Source organism: Triticum dicoccoides, chromosome 4A (genome assembly GCF_002162155.2).
Source record: "Triticum dicoccoides isolate Atlit2015 ecotype Zavitan chromosome 4A, WEW_v2.0, whole genome shotgun sequence".
Classification (NCBI taxonomy): domain Eukaryota; kingdom Viridiplantae; phylum Streptophyta; class Magnoliopsida; order Poales; family Poaceae; genus Triticum; species Triticum dicoccoides.
This window is the reverse complement of record NC_041386.1, coordinates 86,742,312-86,752,947: the sequence shown is the minus strand read 5'-3', so window position 1 is coordinate 86,752,947 and position 10,636 is coordinate 86,742,312.

Genomic DNA, 10,636 nt, shown 5'->3' with positions numbered 1-10,636 from the left:
AACGAATGACAATGATAAGGAGAAGATTGAGGCTCTAACTAAAGAACTAAACACTCTTAAGTTAGCTCATGAAACTATCTTCGAAGATCATCGAGAACTTTTAAGAGATCATGAGAAATTACGCTTTGAAAAGCTCAATCTTGAGCAAGAGCATGAGTTCTTAAAAGCAATCAATGATTATCTCCGCAAGAAAAGTTCTTCTCACATTGCCAAGCGTTTACTCTTATCCACTTACATGCCTCAAGTCAAGTCTAGTAACAAGAACAAGAAAGATTCTTCCTCTAGTAGTAATAATGATCATGCTAAATCCAATATTGTTGCTTCTAGTAGTTCTCTTGATTCCACTAATGATTCTCTTAGCCAAGTTACACTTGAGCAAGAAAATAGCTTATTGAAGGGAATTATAGAGAAAGGAGTGTACAAAAGCCTTGCCGGGAGTAAGCAATTCGAGGAAATTGTGCGCAAGCAAGGAATGCACCGGAAGAATCAAGGTGTTGGTTTTGAACGAAAGTTCAATGCCAATGGAGTTGAGTGGGAAGAAGATCAATACCCCAAGACAAAGTTTATTCCTCAACAAGAGAAGTATGATACTTTTTTCAACGGGACACAAGCTCAAGATGATCTTCCACCACAAGACTACAAGCAAAAAGGCAAGGACAAGCTTCAAGAGGAAATTGACGCGTTTGAAGAAGCTCCTAAGACCTTAGTCAAGTGGATTCCCAAGACTACTTCAAGTTCCACTTCATCAAGTACGACTACAACTCCAAGGATTCCCATCAAGATGGTGTGGATCCAAAAGAAGAAGAACTAGAGAGTTCTTGAGGGTGACTCGCCAACATACTTCACTCTTATCATTTTGGCAAGAACAAGTGCAATCAACTTCCACATCTTGCACTAGTTCAAGGAGTCACAAACCCTCTTGTTGGTAAGACAAGGGACAAGCTAACCTAAAAGTTTTCATGGACATCATCTTGTGTGTGCATCACTCGATGTCTATGGATATCCTTGTTTGTTCCTTGTGGGACTAACCCATGTAGGTATTGAAAGTGCAATTCACTCAAATGGATAACTCCAAGTGATCTACATCAACATTGAGCATCCACATCTTCAACATCTACATGAAGTCATCATCGACAAAACCCAAGGTTAGTTCATCCCTCTTAGGGGGGATATCACATCTAGGGGGAGCTTTACTCTAAGACTTGAGCTAAAGCAACTCTAAAGATGTGAACACAACAATGCTTTATGTAAAAGTGGTAACCCCACTTGAGCTTAAACGATGAGTATGACCTATGATCAAGTGCTCTCACTTGACTCCTAAGTTAATATACTCATATATATATGACCTTGTCATCGCAAATTGCTTGATAGATGCTAGAATTGGTTGTGCATGCCTTGCCACATATTTCATTTGCCATCTTATTGTGTGAGCATGCTGGTTGCATATTTTACTCATTCGAGGACATCCACTTGTTGTTTTGATTGTTTGGTTTTATTTTCTTTTGCCAAGTGGATGGACAAGAATGCCTAAGTACCTCCTCTAGCTATCTATGCTTTTCTCGTCTCAAACTCTATTCATGCTGCATCACAAAATTTGATCAAGTCAGATTCGAACCACTCTGTGTGAGGAGCGCTCGGAGTCCCCGATTCGTCATAGACTTAAACTTCCAAAACCTCTTCATGATTCTCGGTATGACCGATACCCCACTTTCGGTCCTACCGAGATCACTAAGTTGATCTAGGTTTTCGATCTCGGTGCAACCGATTTGAACCTTTCGGTCACACCGAGTTTCAGTAACTTCTTGCAGTTATGAATCTCGGTGCCACCGAGTTGTTCCACTCGGTCACACTGACAGGGTCGGGCTATATATAGTCACGGGCAAAATTTGGAAATTTCTCCAAACCCCCTTCGCCCGCGCGATAGCCTGCTCTGCCAACGTGGTCTCCAGATCGTCTTCTCGCCGCCAGCCACCTCCAGTCGCTGGTCTCCGTCGCCATCAACGGGAATTCTGCCCCGCCGTTGCCGCCGTAGCGAGTCTCCGCCGAACTAGGGTATGGACTCGATCACAGTGCTATTCCCCGTCCGATTCCTAGCACATTGTGTTCCTCATGATTCTTGCCATGATTGAAACACTCCTATCCAGTCAATACGCCCGTAGATTAGCTTTGATTCGAAAATTTTAGGGTTAGGTTTCCGCCGAAACCATCTCGGACCCACCGAGTTGAAAAACTCGGTCCCACCGATTTGGCTTATGCCATTGCACAAGTGAGACTCGGTCTGACCGAGAATTACTTATCGGTGTGACCGATTTTGGAACTCTTTGAAACCCTAGCAGTCTCGGTGCCACCGAACTGTGACTCGGTCCAACCGAGTTCACTAGTTTAGGTTCCAAAACTGCTTCAGTATCACCGAGTTTAAAAATCGGTAGATCCGAGATGATTTCAGTGGGAAACTAAAACTAAGTTTTTGGATCATTCTTTTGCAAAAATCTCTGCATTTTGTGATGCTCATCTATTCTACCTCATCTATAAACTATTCACAGGGTCAGAAGTCAGAGCTTGCAGCATGTCTGATCAAAGTGACAGCCAGAACATGTTAGAGCAGCAGGTGCACATGAGTGAGGGCACTAGTCCCTCCAGCTCTTCAGATGAGGGCAGCAGGAGCACCCCTAGCAACTTGCCAAAAGCTGCCACCAGACATAAGAAGAAGAGAACTTCAGACTCCGAAGATGAATATTATGTGGCAGAGGAAGAGGCCACATCAAAGAGAGTCGAGCCAGCTCAAGGCACAAAGCCAGGGCTAAAAATCAAAAGGCCAGCAGGCAGGCAGGCCATGTCAAAGGCAAGAGCTTCAACTGAGAAGCCTGCACCCAAAGAGCCAGTTGCTGCTGAGGGAAAGAAAAGAAAGGAAAGGGTCAAGAAGACCGTAGCCAGAGTGCTAGGAAAGGCTTCCATCATGGAAGAGGAAGAGGAAGAAGAGGTAGCTGCACCAGCACCTAAGGCACCCAAGCTGATGGGTGATGCCATAAGATCAGGGGCTACTGCATCTAAGCCCAAAGCTACCTCCAAGCCAAAACCAAAGAGGAATACAAGGAGCATTCCTGCAGCTGAGAAGAACAAGGCCCCAGTGCCTGAGACTGTTGCTGAAGAAGAGGATGAAGAGCAAGTTCTGAGAAAGCTCAAGCCCAAGATCCCAGACCACAACGATGCCCATCCTGTGGCTGAGGACATGAAGCTCAGGAGAGATTTAGGGCTGAGGAAGTGGAGAGAAGAAGACCCGTATGCTTCAAGGAGAAGGACTGCTGTGGATTACAGATTTCACACCAAGGAACAGCAGGACTTCTATGAGACAATGCTTCTAGATAAGAAGCCCATTGTTTGTGACATGAGATGGGTCGACTGGACCTACATGAAGGAAAATGAGGAACACTATCCTGGAGTGTATGACAGCTTTAGTGCTTGTGGAGTTGCTGAGTTTGTTGGGCAGAAGCTCACAAAGTGGAACGAGGAGCTCATCATGCAATTCTACTCCACGGCACACTTTTATCCAGATGGGAGGATCACATGGATGTCTGAGGGTACGAGGTACCAATCAACTGTTGAGGAATGGGCAAAGTTGATCAATGCCCCAGATGAGCAAGCAGATGACTTGGATATCTATGCCAAGAAGAAGATGGACCATAACTCTATGTCCAATATGTACAAGGAAATTCCAAATGAAGCACTTGACACGTTCAAATTTGGGTCTGTACATTACCTTCTGTCAGGGCTGCCAACCATCAATTGGATATTGAGGCACACCTTATTGCCCAAGTCTGGAGATCACAAGATGATCAGAGGCCATGCAATCAACTTGCTACATGTATTTGATGTGCCACAGAAATTCAAGGTCATGAGCCTCATAATGGAAACTATCAAAAGGACTGCAGTAGATCAGAAGAGGAGTTGCGGATATGCCCCTCAGATCCAGGAGCTCATTAACTCCAAGATGGGCACGTGCGTATATTTATTGGACAAGGAACACCTACCCATCCGTCCAGATTTTGAGGACAATCAAGTTGTCATGACTGAGAACGAGCCATCATCTGCCCAAGAATACGCAAAGAAGGAGAAGGCAAGGAAGGAGAAAGCTGCCAAGATGCCAACTCAAGAGGAGGCATCTGAGTATTTCTTGAAGACCAAACAAGAGCAGCTTGGTTACCTGATTGCATCCACCCTGCGGATTGAGCAAGGACTAGCCATCCTAACTCAAAACCAGCCAAGCCTAGAGAGAATCATGGAACTAAAGTTCTATGACTTGGATGTCAAGGTAACGAAGATTCAGTCTGCAGTGGAGCAGCTCCAAGATGATATGCAGGAGAGGAGAGGCAGGACTACCACTCATGCCTTTGCCAGAGTGCCACGAGGTCCGAGGTCGTCTGCCGTGCCAGTTGCTGACAGAAGAGCCACCACCTCAGCACCAGCTACAGCCTCAGTTCCACCAGCTCTAGCATCTACTTCAGCTCCAACTCCAGCGTCTACTTCAGCGTCTACAGAAGCCTTCGTCCTTGGAGTGATCCGGACTCCACCACCACCAGAAGATCAAGCCTGAGCGTCGATCTAGTACTATGCATTTTCTAGGAACTTTTTGGTAACTTGTTGCCAAAGGGGGAGAAAAATGTATAGATCATAGGCTTCGAGAGAGAGAGAGTGTTGCTTTTCTCTCTTGCTTTATTTGGTGGCTTTTCAAACTTGTTTGGTTTTGAGTGCTTGAGATACTATGTCATTATTTGTGAGACATTGATGATCATGTGTTTGATCATAAGCTACACTTAATGCTTGCTTAATGCTATTATCTTATCTATCTTATGAGATCTTTCACTATTCTTGGTGATGAGTGCATGTATTTCATTCTTATCATTTTAAGCGCTCCACCAAGATGTATGTGACATGGAAGAGTAACCCATGACTCTAACTCCTTGTGCATTTGCAGTCCAAAGCAAATTTTAAATATGCACAAATTTAGGGGGAGCTCTTACTTATCACATACTTCTCGAAGCGACGATATATTTAATGCTTATTATCATTTGTCGAAGCTGTGATCTATATGTTGTCATCAATTACCAAAAAGGGGGAGATTGAAAGTGCAACTATCCCTAGGTGGTTTTGGTAAGTCATAACAACATATAGCTCATTGAGCTAATGCTATTCCAAGATGATTATTTCAGGAAAGCTCAATGATTGGCATGGCATGGATGTGAAAGTGGAACCCTCAAAATGCTAAGGACAAAGGATTGGCTCAAGCTCAAAAGCTCAAGACTCTTCATTTTATATTTTAGTAATCCAAGATCACATTGAGTCTTTAGGAAAAGCCAATACTATCAAGGAGGGATGAGGTGTTTCTTAATGAGCCTCTTGCTTCATGTGCTTAGTGATATGCTCCAAAAACCCTCAACTACTTTCCCATATCCACATTTGACCTAAACCCTAAGCCAAACTCGGTCCTACCGATTCTTCCTATCCGGCGCCACCGAGTTTCACTTGTCATAAGCCACTGCCAAACCCTAGCAATTCGGTTCAACCGATAGGGATCTCGGTCTCACCGAGATGGGGTTGCAAACTCTCTGTTTCCCTTTCGTAACTTTTCGGTCTCACCGAAAGAGCGAATCGGTCCCACCAAGATTGCAATGTAAATTCAGTGTTTCCCCTTTGTAACTTTTCGGTCTCACCGAAAGAGAAAATCGGTCCCACCGAGTTTGCCTGACCAACTCTCTGGTTAGCTAATTACCAAATTCGGTCTCACCGAGTTTGTGTAATCGGTCTCACCGAGATTAGTTATGCCCAAACCCTAACCATATCGGTCCTACCGAGTTGCATGTCAGTCCCACCGAAAATCTCTAACGGTCACTAGGTTTACATTTTCGGTCCGACCGAGTTTGTTGATTCGGTCCCACCGAGATTGGAAAACTGTGTGTAACGGTTGGATTTTGTGTGGAGGCTATATATACCCCTCCACCTCCTCTTCATTCGAGGAGAGAGCTATCAGAACACATACACCATTCCAACTCATATGTTTTGAGAGAGAACCACCTACTCATGTGTTGAGGTCAAGATATTCCATTCCTACCATATGAATCTTGATCTCTAGCCTCTCCAAGTTGCTTTCCACTCAAATCTTCTTTCCACAAAATCCAAATCCTATGAGAGAGAGTTGAGTGTTGGGGAGACTATCATTTGAAGCACAAGAGCAAGGAGTTCATTACCTACACACCATTTGTTACTTCTTGGAGAGTGGTGTCTCCTAGATTGGCTAGGTGTCACTTGGGAGCCTCCGACAAGATTGTGGAGTTGAACCAAGGAGTTTGTAAGGGCAAGGAGATCGCCTACTTCGTGAAGATCTACCGCTAGTGAGGCAAGTCCTATGTGGGCGACGGCCATGGTGGGATAGACAAGGTTGCTTCTTCGTGGACCCTTTGTGGGTGGTTGCTTCTTCGTGGACCCTTCGTGGGTGGAGCCCTGTGTGGACTCGCGCAACCGTTACCCTTTGTGGGTGGAGCCCTGTGTGGACTCTCGCAACCGTTACCCTTTGTGGGTTGAAGTCTCCATCAACGTGGATGTAGGATAGCATCACCTATCCGAACCACGGGAAAAACATCCGTGTCTCATATTGCGTTTGAATTCTCCAAACCCTTCCCTTTACATTCTTGCAAGTTGCATGCTTTACTTTCCGCTGCCAATATACTCTTTGCATGCTTGCTTGAATTATGTGATGATTGCTTGACTTGTCCTAAAATAGCTAAAATCTGCCAAGAACTAAAATTGGGAAAAGGTTAAGTTTTTATTTGGTCAAGTAGTCTAATCACCCCCCTCTAGACATACTTCGATCCTACACAAGCAGACCATGGGTTGAACTTTGGGGCGACAGGCTCCAGCGCATAAACGTCCCTTAGTGCACGCTTCCGCTCCCTCTTGGGAATGTGGGTTGCGTATATCATGTTCACTGTCTTCACTTGTGGGGGAAACCCCTTCTGTCCTCCTGTGTTCGGTGCCCGGGGCTCCTCCTCGTCATCGCTATGCAGCCCCTTGTCCTTGTTTTCAGCGTTTAATTTGTCGGCCTGCTTGAACACCCAGCATTCTCTGTTGGTGTGATTGGCTGGCTTGTCGAGGGTGCCGTGGATTTGACACGAGCGGTGCAGTATGCGATCCAGACTGGACGGAGCCGGAGTATTTCTTTTAAATGGCTTTTTCTGCTGACCGGATCTAGAGCCTCTGAATCCGGCATTGACTGTCGTATCTTCGGTGTTATCACCGTTATTGCGTCGCTTTGGTCTATTACGATGCTGCCTACCGTTAACATCTTTGGTATCTGAGGTGTCTGGATTCCTCGATGTGTTGTTGCTACGAGCCAGCCAGCTGTCCTCGCCCGTGCAAAAGCGGGTCATGAGTGTTGTCAGGGCTGCCATAGATTTCGGCTTTTCCTGGCCGAGGTGGCGGGCGAGCCACTCATTGCGGATGTTATGCTTGAATGCCGCTAGGGCCTCTGAGTCCGGACAGTCTACAATTTGGTTTTTCTTAGTCAGGAACTGTGTCCAGAATTGGCTGGCCGATTCCCTTGGCTGCTGGGTTATGTGGCTCAAGTCATCAGCATCTTGTGGCCGCACATAAGTGCCCTAGAAGTTGTCAAGAAATGCGCCTTCCAGATCCTCCCAACTGCCGACGAAATCTGCTGGCAAGCTATTCAGCCAATGTCGAGCTGGTCCTTTGAGTTTTAGTGGGAGGTACTTGATGGCATGTAGATCATCACCGCAAGCCATGTGGATGTGAAGGAGGAAATCCTCGATCCATACAGCGGGATCTGTTGTGCCATCGTATGATTCGATATTTACGGGTTTGAAACATTTCGGGAATTCATGATTCATAACTTCATCAGTGAAGCATAGGAGGTGTGCGGCACCTCTGTACTGAGCTATATCCTGACGTAGTTCGTATGAGTATTGTCTGCTGTATTCGGCCCGGTCGGATTTACTCTTGGTGTATCCGACACGATGATCATTGTCCCGTGTGGGCGCACGTGCCCGTGTCCTATATATTGACCTTGCGATTTTTGCCTTGCTGTCCAATATGTCTCGCAGGTCCTCTCTGTTGCCCCAGGCCTTAATATTTTTGACTGAGTGGTGACGGGGTGCAGGCTGAAATTTAGGCTGAGACGCCTCTCTGGCTCGGCCGCGTAGTGGTCGGTCAGCCGCATCGTACACTGGTGAATGAGGTTTCAATGCTTCCTCCTTGAGGTGACGTAGCAACCTGCATTTTGGGTCACTCTTGGACGGGCGCTCGAGTTCATGCTCCTCGGCCGCAAGGACTTCGGTCCACCTGTCTGCTAGCAAGTCTTGATTAGCTTGAAGTTGTTGCTGTTTTTTCTTCAGGCTATTTTCCGTGGCCATAAGCCGGCGCTTGAAGCGCTCTTGCTCGACGGGGTCCTCAGGCACGATAAACTCGTCGTCACCGAGGCTCGCCTCGTCTTCGGAGAGAGGCATGTAATAGTCCTCCTCCGGTTCTCCATCTGTTGCCTGCTCTGGAGGACTAGCTTGTTCGTCCTCTAGCTCTACATCGTGCTGGAGGGGATCGTTGTTGTCTTCAGCGCTATCCGGAGTGTTATTATCTCCTGTGTCGATATCACTGCTCTTGCTGTGGCGGGACTTAGAGTGACACCGCTGACGTCGGCGCTTGGGTTGCTTCTTGGAGGGGTCGTCCTCCGCTGTCTCATCGCCATTGCCTTCTTTGGGGGTGTCCACCATGTATATATCATATGATGAGGTGGCGGTCCAGCGCCCTGAGGGCGGTGGTTCCTGTTAGTCTCTGGCTTCGTCGTCCATACCGTCGAAGTCTTCGGAGTCGAAGTCGAGCATGTCGGTTAAGTCGTCGACAGTGGCTACTAAGTGGGTGGTGGGTGGGCAGCGAATTTCTTCGTCATCCGCATCCCATTCTAGCAGGACATAGTTCAGCCAAGGTTCTCCTGATAGGGAGAGAGACCTTAATGAATTTAGCACATCTCCGAAAGGTGAGTGCTGAAAGATATCCGTGGAGGTGAACTCCATGATCGGTGCCCAGTCGGATTCGACGGGCACGGATGTGAGCGGCTCGGAGTCCGTGGCCGGAGATGAATCCAGTGGTTCGGCGACACGGCTCTTGTAAGGGGTGAAGTCAGTATTTGGCTCTATCGCCACTAAGAGTGTGGCCTCCATGGCGGGGTATATCCCTCCGCTCTCGGATGGCGTGATTTACCCCGGATTAACGGTCGGAGCAGTTGGGGATGCGATCTCCTGAACATCGTCCGACGGTGGAGTTACATCATGCTCATCATGGTTGTGCGGCGCGTCCGACATGGGCTCGAATCCGTCGAAGATCAAGTCTCCGCGGATGTCGGCCATGTAGTTCAACTTTCCAAATCTGACCTGATGGCCAGGGCGTAGCTCTCGATCTGCTCCAGATGGCCAAGCGAATTGGCCCGCAGTGCGAAGCCGCCAAATACAAAGATCTATCCGGGGAGGACAACCTCACCCTGGACCGCATCGTTAGCGATGGTCGAAGGAGCCATCTAGCCTTATCGTGACGACACAATGGAACTCTCAATGAAAGCACCGATATCGGTGTCAAAACCGGCGGATCTCGGGTAGGGGGTCCCGAACTGTGCGTCTAAGGCGGATGGTAACAGGAGGCAGGGGACACGATGTTTACCCAAGTTCGGGCCCTCTTGAAGGAGGTAATACCCTATGTCCTGCTTGATTGTTCTTGATGATATGAGTAGTACAACAGTTGATCTACCACGAGATCAAAGAGGCTAAACCCTAGAAGCTAGCCTATGGTATGATTGTATGTTGTCCTATGGACTAAAACCCTCCGGTTTATATAGACACTGGAGGGGGCTAGGGTTACACAAGGTCGGTTACAGAGAAGGAGATATACATATCCGTATTGCCTAGCTTGCCTTCCACGCCAAGTAGAGTCCCATCCGGACACAGGACGAAATCTTCAATCTTGTATCTTCATAGTCCAACAGTCCGGCCAAAGGATATAGTCCGGCTGTCCGGAGACCCCCTAATCCAGGACTCCCTCAAACATTCATTCTCAAGGGACCACAGAATCTCGCAACTATACTGCACACTGCATTGCTCTTGTGAGTACCTCTTGCCCTATATGACCATACTTACTTCCATAGCTGTTGGATTATGTAGCATCACTGCACATGTTAGCCTCGTTATCATCCATTTGGTGGACATTATAAGATCCGTATGGACTCTTACATAAATTTAGAATCAACCCAATGCTTTTGAAGAGGTTTAGCTCTGCAGTCCTCTTGTAAGGACTGAACATCGTCTATCACTGTACTTACATTAATAGCTACTCCCTCCGTCCCATAATATAAGAATGTTTTGTACAGTACACCAGTGTTCAAAACACTCTTGTATCATGGGAAGAGGGATTGGTTCATTGTGTAGCATTCTGCATCTTATCTCCCTCGCCCACCATTTACTAAAAAAGATCAGATCTATATTTAATCTTACCAAAAAGTAGAATACATAGACAATGTCAGTGCAGAAGTGTAGCCCATTCCTATTGTCGGTACATTTTGTCCTGTAATGCTTGTACTTCCAGGGAT